Source organism: Theropithecus gelada, chromosome 11 (genome assembly GCF_003255815.1).
Source record: "Theropithecus gelada isolate Dixy chromosome 11, Tgel_1.0, whole genome shotgun sequence".
Taxonomy (NCBI): Eukaryota; Metazoa; Chordata; class Mammalia; order Primates; family Cercopithecidae; genus Theropithecus; species Theropithecus gelada.
Genome location: NC_037679.1, coordinates 67,267,218 through 67,279,029, shown reverse-complemented (window position 1 = coordinate 67,279,029; position 11,812 = coordinate 67,267,218).

The window sequence follows — 11,812 nt, the reverse complement described above, 5'->3', positions numbered from 1 at the left end:
TTCAGTAAAGTAGGAATAAGAAAAGTGTCTAACTCCTAGAGTTGTCAGGATTAAGTGGCATGGTAGGTTGAATTACTGGCTCTAATTCTTCATCCTTATTTGTTTTCATGCCATGTGACTTGGCAGTTCATTCTACTGGAGTCAGGGTATATATCTCCATTTCTCGATTTTCGGTTTGCCATATGACTTGTTTAGCTAATAGGATATTAGCAAAGGTGTTATCAGCAGAGGCTACAAATGTGCTTAGAAATTCTCTCCTGTGCTTTTGTCACTGTCATGAGCAGAGCTTCCCCCAGGTAGTTACTGCTTCTTCAGCTTGAACCCCAGAACCAACCTACATGGAAAAATTTGAGCTCAACCGTTAGTCTGGAGCATAAGACCTGGAGTCCAGCCTGGCCCTACCATGTTGTAGCACACACTTAAACCTGCAAAATAAATGACTGCTATTTTGAATCACTGACCTGGGGTGGTTTGCAATGCAGATTTATCAAGACAATAGCTGCCCAATACAAATAAGATAAAGCATGGACAGCACTTAAAACAGTGCCTGCAAAAAGTAAATGCATCATAAATTTTGACTTTCAGGGACATCATTATCGGGAGCAGATGGAAATGTCAGTGGTGCATGACCAGGGTCTGGCTGTCCAACCCCAGCCAAGTTATTTAACCCACACTGATATTCAATTTCCTCATGTACAGAATGAAAACAGGAATACCTCTTCTGAAAGTGTTTGAAATAATCAAAGGAGGAGTGAACCTAAAACAGTTTTGGAAACTATAAGTTGGTCAACAATAAAGCCAATGTGGTCAGGTGTTCCTAGCACATCCAATGAGTTAGAAACAACACTCAGATTATGAAATCAAGTTGAGAGACACAACCAGCACCATAGAGGGCAATAGCCATTAGCTGAAATCAACAAGCTACTAGCTTTAATCCAGTTTGTCAACAATACACCTTCTACTGATTTGCTGCCAATTCCCAAGTACAGCCTCTGGCCTCACCCAGAGACATCCACAGGTGTGGTATACTTTTAGCATCAGGAGAAGAACCGAGTGGTTCCCAGCAATCTGCTGTAATGACTGAGAAAAACTGTTTCCATGAACACTGTTCTCTTGGGGTAAGGAGTTACCACCTGCAGGTCTCCTTGAAAAGGTAACTAAGTTACTAAGAATAGAGGCACATGAGTAGTTATCCCTGTTTAAAACAGATTAGCAAGCTGTCCACCAACTGGGAGAGGGAATGAGGCAGAAGGCAGATGTGTTTTGATGGTAAGAATGAGGTAGGGTAGAGACACAGAAAACACAAAGCATGAAGCCATGCCAAGGAGAAGGGAACTGAGAGAATGGGAGAGGATGGGAGAAATGGACAGTTATGTTCTTTGGAAGGCACTAGCAATTAGGAGACCTTGATATGCCTGGGTTCACAAGAGCATGTGACATTTAAACAAAGATCTCTTAAATAGACCAGAAAAAGCACAAACTAAAACAGAAAAATTGAGAAGTTGGATTTTGTTAAAATGAACATTTTTTGCTCTTCAAAAAATGCTGTTAAGAAAAAAAGGGAAACCATCGACTTGATGTAAATATGTATATTCAGTAAAGCTTGTTATCAGAATATGTAAATAATGCTTGCAACTCATTAATAAGACAAACAACCAACTAAAAAACAGGCAGAATATCTGAACAGACACTGCACTAAAGAAAATATAGAGATAATAAGTAAACACGTGTAAAAATGTGCTGTATCGTTCATTATCAGAGAGATGCAAATACAAACCACAATGAAATGTCACTCAAACCCACTAGAAAGTCTGAAAGTAGAAAGACTGACAATTCCATGGCTGGGCATGGTGGCTCATGCCAGTAATCCTAGCTACTAGGTGGGAGAATCATGTGAGGCCAGGAGTTCAAGACTAGCCTAGGCAATATAGCAAGACCCTGTCTCTACACAAAAAGTAAAAATAAAAAATTAGCCAAGCATGGTGGCATAAACCTTATAGTCTCAGCTACTTGGGAGGCTGAGGTGGGAGGATCACTTGAGTTCAGGAGTTCAAGGCTGCAGCGAGCTATGACTACACCACTATACTCCAGTCTGGGCAACAGAGTGAGACCCTGTCTCAGAAACAAAACAAAACAAACGAAAAACCAACAGACAATAACAAGTGTTGGTGAGAATGTGAAGCAACTGAACTTTCATACATAGCTGGTGGGAGTACAAAATGGTATAGCCTCTTTGGGAAACAGTTTGGTGGTTTCTTCTTTTAAAAAAACAGAGTTAAACCTACAGTTAATTTTTGACCCAGCAATTTCACTCATAGGTATTTACTCAAGAGAATGAAAGCATATGTCCATACAAAGACCTATATGTGAAGGTTTATAGCAGCTATTCTAAACTGGAAATCACTCAAATTGCCAACAATTGGTGAATGATCAAAAAAACTGTGGTATGTCCATGTAATAGGGCACTGTGTAGCAATGAAAAGGAATGAACTGCTCACACATGCAACAACATAGATAAGTCACAATAGCAGCAAGTTAACTGAAAGAAACAAGACTCGTGTAATTCCATTCATATGAATTTCTACAAAAAGCAAAACTATAATGCTAGAAACCAGATTGGTGGTGGCCAGGGGGTCATGAGGCAGAGGAAAGGAATCAACTGTAAATGTCAGGAAAGAACTTTTTGGGAAAATGGTAATGTTGTATAGCATGATAGTGACGGTGATTACATGACTGTATACGTGACTGTCAAAACTTGTCAAATCACATACTTGAAATTGGTAAATCTTGTTGTATGTGAAATATACTTTAACAAAGCTGACCAAAGAACATGACAAAAGAAAACACTAAGCCCGTGGTACAGAATGTACTAATATTGACAATACTGATTAAATGGCTTTGATAGGCCAGGCACTCCACATACACTTGTCTCATTTTCTAGGTTAGGAAACTGAAGGTCAAGAACATGAAACGACATTCCTAGGGGCCACACCACTGGGAAGTGGCAGAGTCAAGACTTGAACCCAGGAAGGTGAGCTCGGAGCCCATCTGCTTTCCACAGGACCCCATTCAGGCCCTGAGACCAACCAGCCTGCCATCCTGTGGCTTGAGAATTAGGTCAATTGCTGGGGAAAGATGTAATCCTAACACTTGAGGGGCCCCTGGCTTCTCTTTGGAATTAGCTAACAATTACCAAATCCATGTATTTAATGAGGTGGAAAGCGGCCTATGATAACAGTAATTAGCACTTAACCATCTCTCTGTAACACCAGCTTGCTTTAAAGGCATGTTTATTAATTAAACCCTTTGCGCAGCACTGGGAGGCAAGGGAAGGGTGGATGGCTGGCTTTCTAGGAAAGCCGACAAAGGCGAGGAATTGGGTGCGGTTTTTCCTAGGTCAGGCTCCTGCCAGTGTCAGTCTGGGGCCCTGTGACCTTGGTTCACTCGGCCCATCAACATGCAGAGAGAAGGTACACAATCTTGCTGCTTCATCTCAATCAGAGTTTTGACAACAGGGAAAGTAGGTGTGAAATATTATGTGCCCTTGGGCACGACTCTTCGCCTCTTGGACCTTGTTTCTCTCAGTGAGTTGGTTCATGTGATTCCAAGTCCTACATAAGCCCCTAGACTTCCCATTTCCAGGACACACACACACTGAATCCTTAGGGGATCACTCAGCCCAGCACCGTGGGGTTACAGTGGGGAGGACTGAGACCTGGAGAAGGCAGGGCTTTTTTGGCATAGTATTTCTGAACAAAATCCAGTTCCATGATTAGAGAGGGTAATACACAGATTTTAGCTGAAGAAAGAGTTGCTGGAAAAGCCACACTATGGTTCAGTCCTCATGGAGCAGCCTGGATCTGGAGGCAGGGGTCTGTATGCTTTTGTGGGGTGTGTTGGATAAGTGGAGGGAGGGCACGGTGCCGAGTGAATGTGTGAGCCAAGGAATTGCCGAGGAGTGAGTGAACATGCAAATAAATGAATGATGGATGAATAAATGAATCGATGAATGAATGATATCAGAGAGGCAACTAGATGTCAGTCTCAGTATGTTTCAGTCAGAATCCCAGGAGGAGATTAGGATAATCCAAGGAAGATTTTATTACAGATGGATGTTTATGAAGGTGTCATCACTGTGGGGGACCCTCAGGAGAGTGTGGTGACCTAGGAAACTATTTCCACTTCCAGACTCAAAAGGAGGAAGGAAAGGGGCAGTTCCTGGAACCTGGAAGGAGAGAATGTGCAAAGAAGCAAAAGCAGGCCGGGCGCGGTGGTTCACGCCTATAATCCCAGCACTTTGGGAGGCCGAGGTGGGAGCATCACGAGTTCAGGAGATCGAGACCACAGTGAAACCCAGTCTCTACTAAAAATACAAAAAATTAGCTGGGCACGGTGGCGGGCTCCTGTATCCCAGCTACTTGGGAGGCTGAGGCAGGAGAATGGCGTGAACCTGGGAGCAGGAGCCGAGATCATGCCACTGCACTCCAGCCTGGGTGAAAGAGTGAGACTCTGTCTCAAAAAAAAAAAAAAAAAAAAAAAAAAAAAAAAAAAAGAAGCAAAAGCAGGGCTGTGATCCAAGGCAGATCCAGCCTACAGCTGCCCTGCAGGGAGAAGGAAATAATAAATTTCCTACCTCCCGCTGCTCCCACCCCCGATCTCCTGCCAGTTCTCTTCTGACACAGCCCACACAGGTCAGCCTCTTGAGAAGTGGGTAAGGAGGAGAGGCAGGGGAGTGGATTCAGAGGGGCATACAGACATCATCCAGTGCCTTCTAGAAATTTTCTAGCCACTCCCAATTCTCTTCTTCTGGTCCCCATGCATACGCTTTTGAGGCACCTTGAAGCAAATCATAAGTCAAACCAAGGGTGAGCCCAGAACTGTGCCCCAGCTGGAGTGAGTCAGTTCTCCCCAAAGTGTCTCTACTCTTCCTCAACCAACACGACAGCTGATACTATTCAAAGATGCTACACCATGATCTCACATCCCGTGTACTGTTTTTACAGTGGAATGTTGTCTCCCCCATCAAAGATAAGGTCTGTGTCCCCTCCCTTTGAATCTGGGTGGGCTTGTGACAATGAGGAAATGATGCTCTGTGGCTTCTGAGGCTAGATCTATAAAGTCAATACACTTGCCTGTCCCCTCTCTCTCTCAGGACACATGCTTTGGGATCCCTGACCACCAATAAGAAATGCTTCCGTGAACCTGCCATGCTGGAGAGACCACATGGGGATAGGGAGAGATGCCCAGGCGTTCCAACTCCTTGACATATGAGAGATGAGCAGTCAGAAGATTCTAGTTGCCAGCCAATGCCCAGTGGAACAGGGATGAGCTGTTCTTGTGCAGACTACACATTCATAAACCAATAAAGGGCACAGGCTCTAGAGGTTCTGACAGCCTGGGTATGAATCTCTATTTATTCCTCTGTGTGACTTTTGGGCAAGTGACTTAACCTCCATGAGTTTCAATTTCCCTTTCTGCTAAATGCCATAGAATTGTGAAAGTTAATTGAGTTCATCTTTGTAAAGTGTTTAGCAAAGTGGCTAAACACTTTACTCATCATAGCTACTGATTTTGCTTCAAGCAAGTTCTTCCCATTATCAGGGTCCCAATCTCACTGTGATAAATAAAGGGCTTGAAGCCAGTGGTCTCCAAGCTCCCTACTGGCACTGGTTCTCTAGCTCTGGGACTAATTTACATACTCACCTGCTTGGGGAAAGGGAATTAGACCCCAGGCCACACACTATCTCCCAGCAGTCCAACGCCAACCAGAGTTTGCTGTGCACAATCTGTACCACCATATACTGAGGACCTGTCTTCTAGATTAAAGATCAAGAAAGCCCTGTTCAGAGTGATCTGGAGGGTTCTACCTCTGGGGCAGAACCTTTATCCTCCCTCGTCAAAGCCCTGCCTTTCTTTCTGAGAGACCAGGCACTATCCACCGCAGGGCATCCACTTGTTGCCAACTGCAGAGCTTGGGCCTCATAAACTTATTAGGGGGCAGAAGGAAGATTGAAGCTATGTATAGATCGTAGAGAGTAAAATGTCATTGGTTTTGGGCTTCTCCAGTATAATGCTCACAAGCCAGCTGATCATGGGGCCACATGTAATCTATAAATACGTTTTGTTTGACCAGCATTGTGTTTTAAATGATAAATAGGTAGGAGATTTTACTTAAAAGTCTCTTGAAAAAATTTGAAGCTCTGAAAACTGTAGCTTATGTAGAATAATTGACTAAAGCTAAGTTGTAACCATCTCCTTCATGGGACGTAAATTCTCCTACACAGCTCCACCATCTCCCTTCCTCACCTTTGTGTTGTAGGGTCACAAATTATATTAAAAACACAACAATACTGGATTTTCTATTTACTTATGTGTTTACCTTTATCCTTCATGGCCTTGTGTTACTGTCTACTGTTTTTTCATTTCAGCCTGAATGTATCCCTTTAGCATTTGTTGTAGGGCAGGTCTACTAGCAAGGAGCTCTCTCAGCTTGTGTTTATCTAGGAATGTCTTTCATTTCTCCTTTTTTTTTTTTTTTTTTTTTTGAGACAAAGTCTCGCTCTGTCGCCCAGGCTGGAGTGCAGTGGCCGGATCTCAGCTCACTGCAAGCTCTGCCTCCCGGGTTTACGCCATTCTCCTGCCTCAGCCTCCCTAGTAGCTGAGACTACAGGTGCCCGCCACCTCACCCGGCTAGTTTTTTGTATTTTTTAGTAGAGATGGGGTTTCACCGGGTTAGCCAGGATGGTCTCGATCTCCTGACCTCGTGATCCGCCCATCTCGGCCTCCCAAAGTGCTGGGATTACAGGCTTGAGCCACCGCGCCCAGCCCATTTCTCCTTTATTTTTGAAGGATAGTTTTGCAGGATATAGAATTCTTTGTTGATAGTTTTATTTTTCTCTCAGGACTTTTAATATCCCACTGCCCTCTGGCTTTCATGGTTTCTGATGAGAAATTGGCTGTTAATCTTATTGAGGATCCCTTGTATGGGACAAATCACTTCTCTTTTACTGTTTTTAAGGTTCTCTTTGTTTTTGTCTTTTGACCATTTAATTATAATATGTCTCAATGTGAATGTCCTTGAGTTTATTCTACTAAGAGTTTATTGAGCTTTTGGATGTATAGATTCATGTATTTAATCAAATTTGTGAAGTTTTGGGCTGTTATTTTTTCAACTATTCTTTATATCCATTTATTTTTCTCTCCTCCTTCAGGAACTCCTATATGCATATGTCATTATGCTTGATGGTGTCCTATGTTCCTTAGGTTCTCTTCACTTTTCTTTATTCTTTTTCCATTCTGTTCCTCAGAACAGATCATTGTAATTTTTCCATTTTCTGGCTCACTGATTCTTTGTTTCTGCCTGCTCAAATCAGCTGCTGAACCCCTTTAGTGAATTTTGATTTCAGTTATTTTACCTTACAGGTCTAGAATTTCTATTTGGTTTCTTTTTATAGTTTCAATGTTGTTTCTGATATTCTCATTTTATTCATACATCATTTTCCTGATTTACTTTAGTTATTTGTTCATGGTTTCCTTTAATTGCTCAGATATATTTAGAACCATTTATTTAAGGTTATTGTCAAGTTACTCTAATGTCTGGGCTTTCTCAGAGATGACTTCTGTTAATTTATTTATTTTTCCCTTTGACTAAGTCATACTTTCCCATTCCTTTGCATGCCTTGTGAGAGCTGGTTGTGTTCAGTATTATAGAGTGGTAACTCTGGATATCACATTCTCTCTGCTCCCAGGATTTACTGTTGTTGATTGTTGGAGGCTGCAACTGTTCATTTGTTCAGTAACTTTTCCAAATTATTTTTGCAAAGTCTGTATTCCTTGTCATGTGTGGTCAGTGAGGTCTCTGTTCCACCATCTCAATGATTAGACAGTGACCCAATAAAGATTTCCTTAAATGCTGAAATTCAGCTTCTCTTTTCTTCATTAAGCATTCCCTTGGTTGTTGTAAGTTTTGGATTAAATTCCCAAGTTCCAAAAAGTGTATTATTTCAGTCTTCACCAGCTTATGGTTGTTTTAGTGGAGAGACTGATTCTTTTAATTCCCTACTCCATGTTTTTCTGTGTCACTGAGACAGATAATCTCCAGTTCCCACCACTCCCTATTGGTTCTTTGACACAGAGTTAGCCGCCATTTAGTTCTGTGCTGGCATATTTTTCTTGTAGTAGAGAAGTACATGTCTCTGTATGTCTCTATCAAAAATGAGAATGGAACAAAGGCTATGAGAACCCCATGTTTCCTGAATATTACAGAGGTAGAATATATTTCTTCGTGAAAATGAGAAGTATTCTTTTGTGTTCAGTATGTGAAATTAGTTCATACTTAACTCACTTGTGGTACACATCTGGCTCCTCTGGGCATGTGAATTTGAGACCCTCTACTGATTGGTCTGGTAGTTTCTTTACTTGGAAGAGTAAGTAAAAGTTTTTTCTGTTCTGTCGAGACAATGTCAGTTGAAACCTGCTCTGGATATTAACTGCTAATAAGGACTTGGGGATGACTCTGATGAGGTCTTCTAGTGGAAGGTAATTATTGCAGCATTCATTTCCAAAGAGCCTGCTGTTGATGTTTCTGCCTTTATCCCTTGCCAATCTGGTCTTCCTTTGACCTTTGGCCTCAGAGTTCCCCAGAGTCACCAAATTTAATTTTCCGGGAATTTACTCTGTGTCTGACATAAATCATGTCAAACAGGTTAGTGAAAGTGGAGTAGATTCCGTACCCAATAAAAACTGCTTTGAGGCCAGGCCTGCTCCTCAGGCATAAGGGTAGCTCCTGTTTATAGAGCACCTACTGTATTTCAGGCACTTCATAAGCACAAGCTTATTCCATTCTCCTAACAGCTCTGTGAGATGGGAACCATTACTTCTACTTCACAGAAGAGAAAATTGAGACTCAGAGAGTTTCATATTTGGTGGAAGTGAGACTTAAACCCAGCAAGAACTTCAGAAAGTTTGTGTCCATACCATGTGCTGTAATATTTCATCTGGTGCTCTAACTTGCACCTGTCAGCCCACTTCTGATTTCAGTTGTGGCTGGCATAGACAATTTTGTGAGGCTTCCCGTTCACTCCCTCTTTTGTATTTCGCCTCAAGCATATGCCACGCACCCTACTTTTGGCCCTTGGCTTCTCTAGTGTCATGAACTTCAGGTGTATCTTGCTTGGGCCTATGCAAGGGGAGTTATTAGCCCCAGGGACAACCCTCAACTAGTAAAAGTGGAGAGCTGATGAATAGATACTCCCAACTCCTTCTGGCAGTTGGCCCTGAGAGGCACTCTATATACTTCTTGGGAGGTTCTAGTGGAATCTCACCCCCATGACCCAAAGTCATGACTTGATAATGTGGTGTACGTTGGTCTTTTTCTTTCTTGTCTCACTTCTCCTGCTCCCTAGGGTCATCTCTCAATTAAACAACCTATACACAAATCCTTGCCTCAAGATCTGCTTTCAAAGGACCCCAAGCAAAGACAGTCAACATACTTAGATTTCTTGAATCAAGATTTTTTCCAAGGATGAATATCGAGGTTTGAATAGGTGAAAGTGGGAAACATATTCGTACAATTATAGTGAGGCTTTGGACTAATCCACCACACTGGACATATCCACATGGGTTTTTCTGGCTACTTCAAGGTAGTCCCTATGACAGGTTTCCCTACTTGATGTTACTGAGGGAAGTTCATACCCGTTAGGGCTAGTTTATGAGCTACAGAGAGAAAATAAGCCTCATGACCACACTGTTGTGCCAGGTTTTCAGCTGACAAAGCACTTCATGGCTTAATCATGTCCTTGATCCCTCAAGTTAGCCAATGGCAAACACTTCTCTGAGTTATTACAAGCTGATTTCTTCATTTGTAAAATCTTCCATGACAATATTAACAATAATAGTGATGATAATAAAGATAATAATACTGTCGCTCTTTTTTTTTTTTTTCCTGTGTATATAGCACGGTGACTAATACAACACTCTCATAAGTTAAACTCCACGATGACTTCCATTTTAGAGATGAGAGAACTAAGGCTCTCTGACATTTGACAGCTGGTCCTAGGTCACACAGCTGAGTCTAAATGTAAATCAGGTTTGTCTGACACTGGAGGTGTTCTATCCCCCGCTCCCCACCTGTATTTATTATATTACACCAGGGCTTGTCAGCATCAACACTGTTGACATTTTGTGTCAGATCACACTTTGTTGTGGTGGGTGCATTGGAGTACATTGAACAGCATCATTCCTACCGGGTAGATGACATTAGCAACTCCCCCTTCCCCTAGTTATGAAAACCAAAAATATCTCCAGACATTGCTGAATATCCCCTGGGGTGCAAAATCATTTCTGCTTGAGAACCACTATTAGAGATTAGGATTTTGCACTTAGTTTTGATTAAAGACAGAATTCCACTGCCCTAATTTGGAAACCACTGGATTCATTGATTTTTATTTCCTAATTTCAGTCCCAAGGGGTCCAAATGTTCCTTAAAACTATACATAAAACTTTGCGAGCATGTGTATATATGCTTGCACTTATTTTTCTGGAGAATCAATTCATGGTTTTCATTAAATTTTTAAGGGGTTCTGAGAATTCCTCTTCCTCTCCCAGACCCTTTCCAGTTGGATGATATGACTTTTGAGGTTTTAAGTCCCTTTTCTCTTTTTTCTGCCTCCACTCAAATTTCCCTCCTCCATTGTTGTAACAAAAGGGTCTTGGGTTATGGTTTCTTCTCCAGTGTAGTCATTCCTGGAGAAGAAACTGCCACCCTGCCTCCATGGGCTGGGGGGTGTAGTGGTAGAAGCAAGGAGGAAAGAATTTCTAGGGAACCACTGAGCTGTGGAATAAGAGATTATTGCTTGGCAGTTGCCATGGGAACCTATAAACCAACTGTGCAGCTAAGAACCCAAAGGTGTCTGTACCACCAGCTCCCAGCCTGCTTCCCTTGTGGTGGCCTGATCTTCATCTCACCTCACCCCATGGGTCCTCAGCCCCAGAAAGGCCAGCACTTTGCTGGGTCTGTTTTCTTCCCTCATCTCTTGTGTTGCAGCAGTCTCCTTCTTGTTGGATGCTACCACCGACAACCCTCACTGCTGCCTTGCAAGACCCACCCTGTCTTCTTGACTCTGGACACATGTGCCCCCCTACGATGCAGAATAGTGGTTAAATATATGGACTCTGAAACTAGACTCCCTGGGTTCAAAGTCCATTATTTCCAAGCTGTGTGACCTTGGGAAAATAACTTCATCTTTTTGAGCTTTGATTTCCCCAGCTGAAAAATAGGGGCAATAGGAGTCTCTGCCCCCCATGGATGCTTCATTGATGTTACATACATGAAGCTCCCAGCATAGTGCTCAGCACAGAATTATTATTCAATAAATATTTGCTATTATCATCACTGTAGTTTCTTCTTTCCCTTTCTCCTTGGCCAGTCTCTGGGCAGGCAGATCTTTCTACCTACTGACTCAAAGATTTGTGAGGCCAACAGATTGGTAGATAGTGTTAAATATAATTGATGTATTCATTCTTTATCAGCTGAACACTTGCACATCATCTAGTCTGTACCAAGAGGCACAATGTGAATCCAGAAATGAAGATTTTGTTTCATCATAATGAAGCTCATATCTTTGTGAGACACACACGCACACACACACACACACACACACAATTACTAAACTAAATGGCCAAGTCCAGAGCTGTGATAAGGGAGGTTACAGGAGGAATCAAATCTGGTCTCTGTAGTCAGGGGAAGCTGCCTGGAAAAGGAGGAGGCTCAGAGGAGTTATAAGGAGGCCAAGACATCAGCCAGATAAAGGCT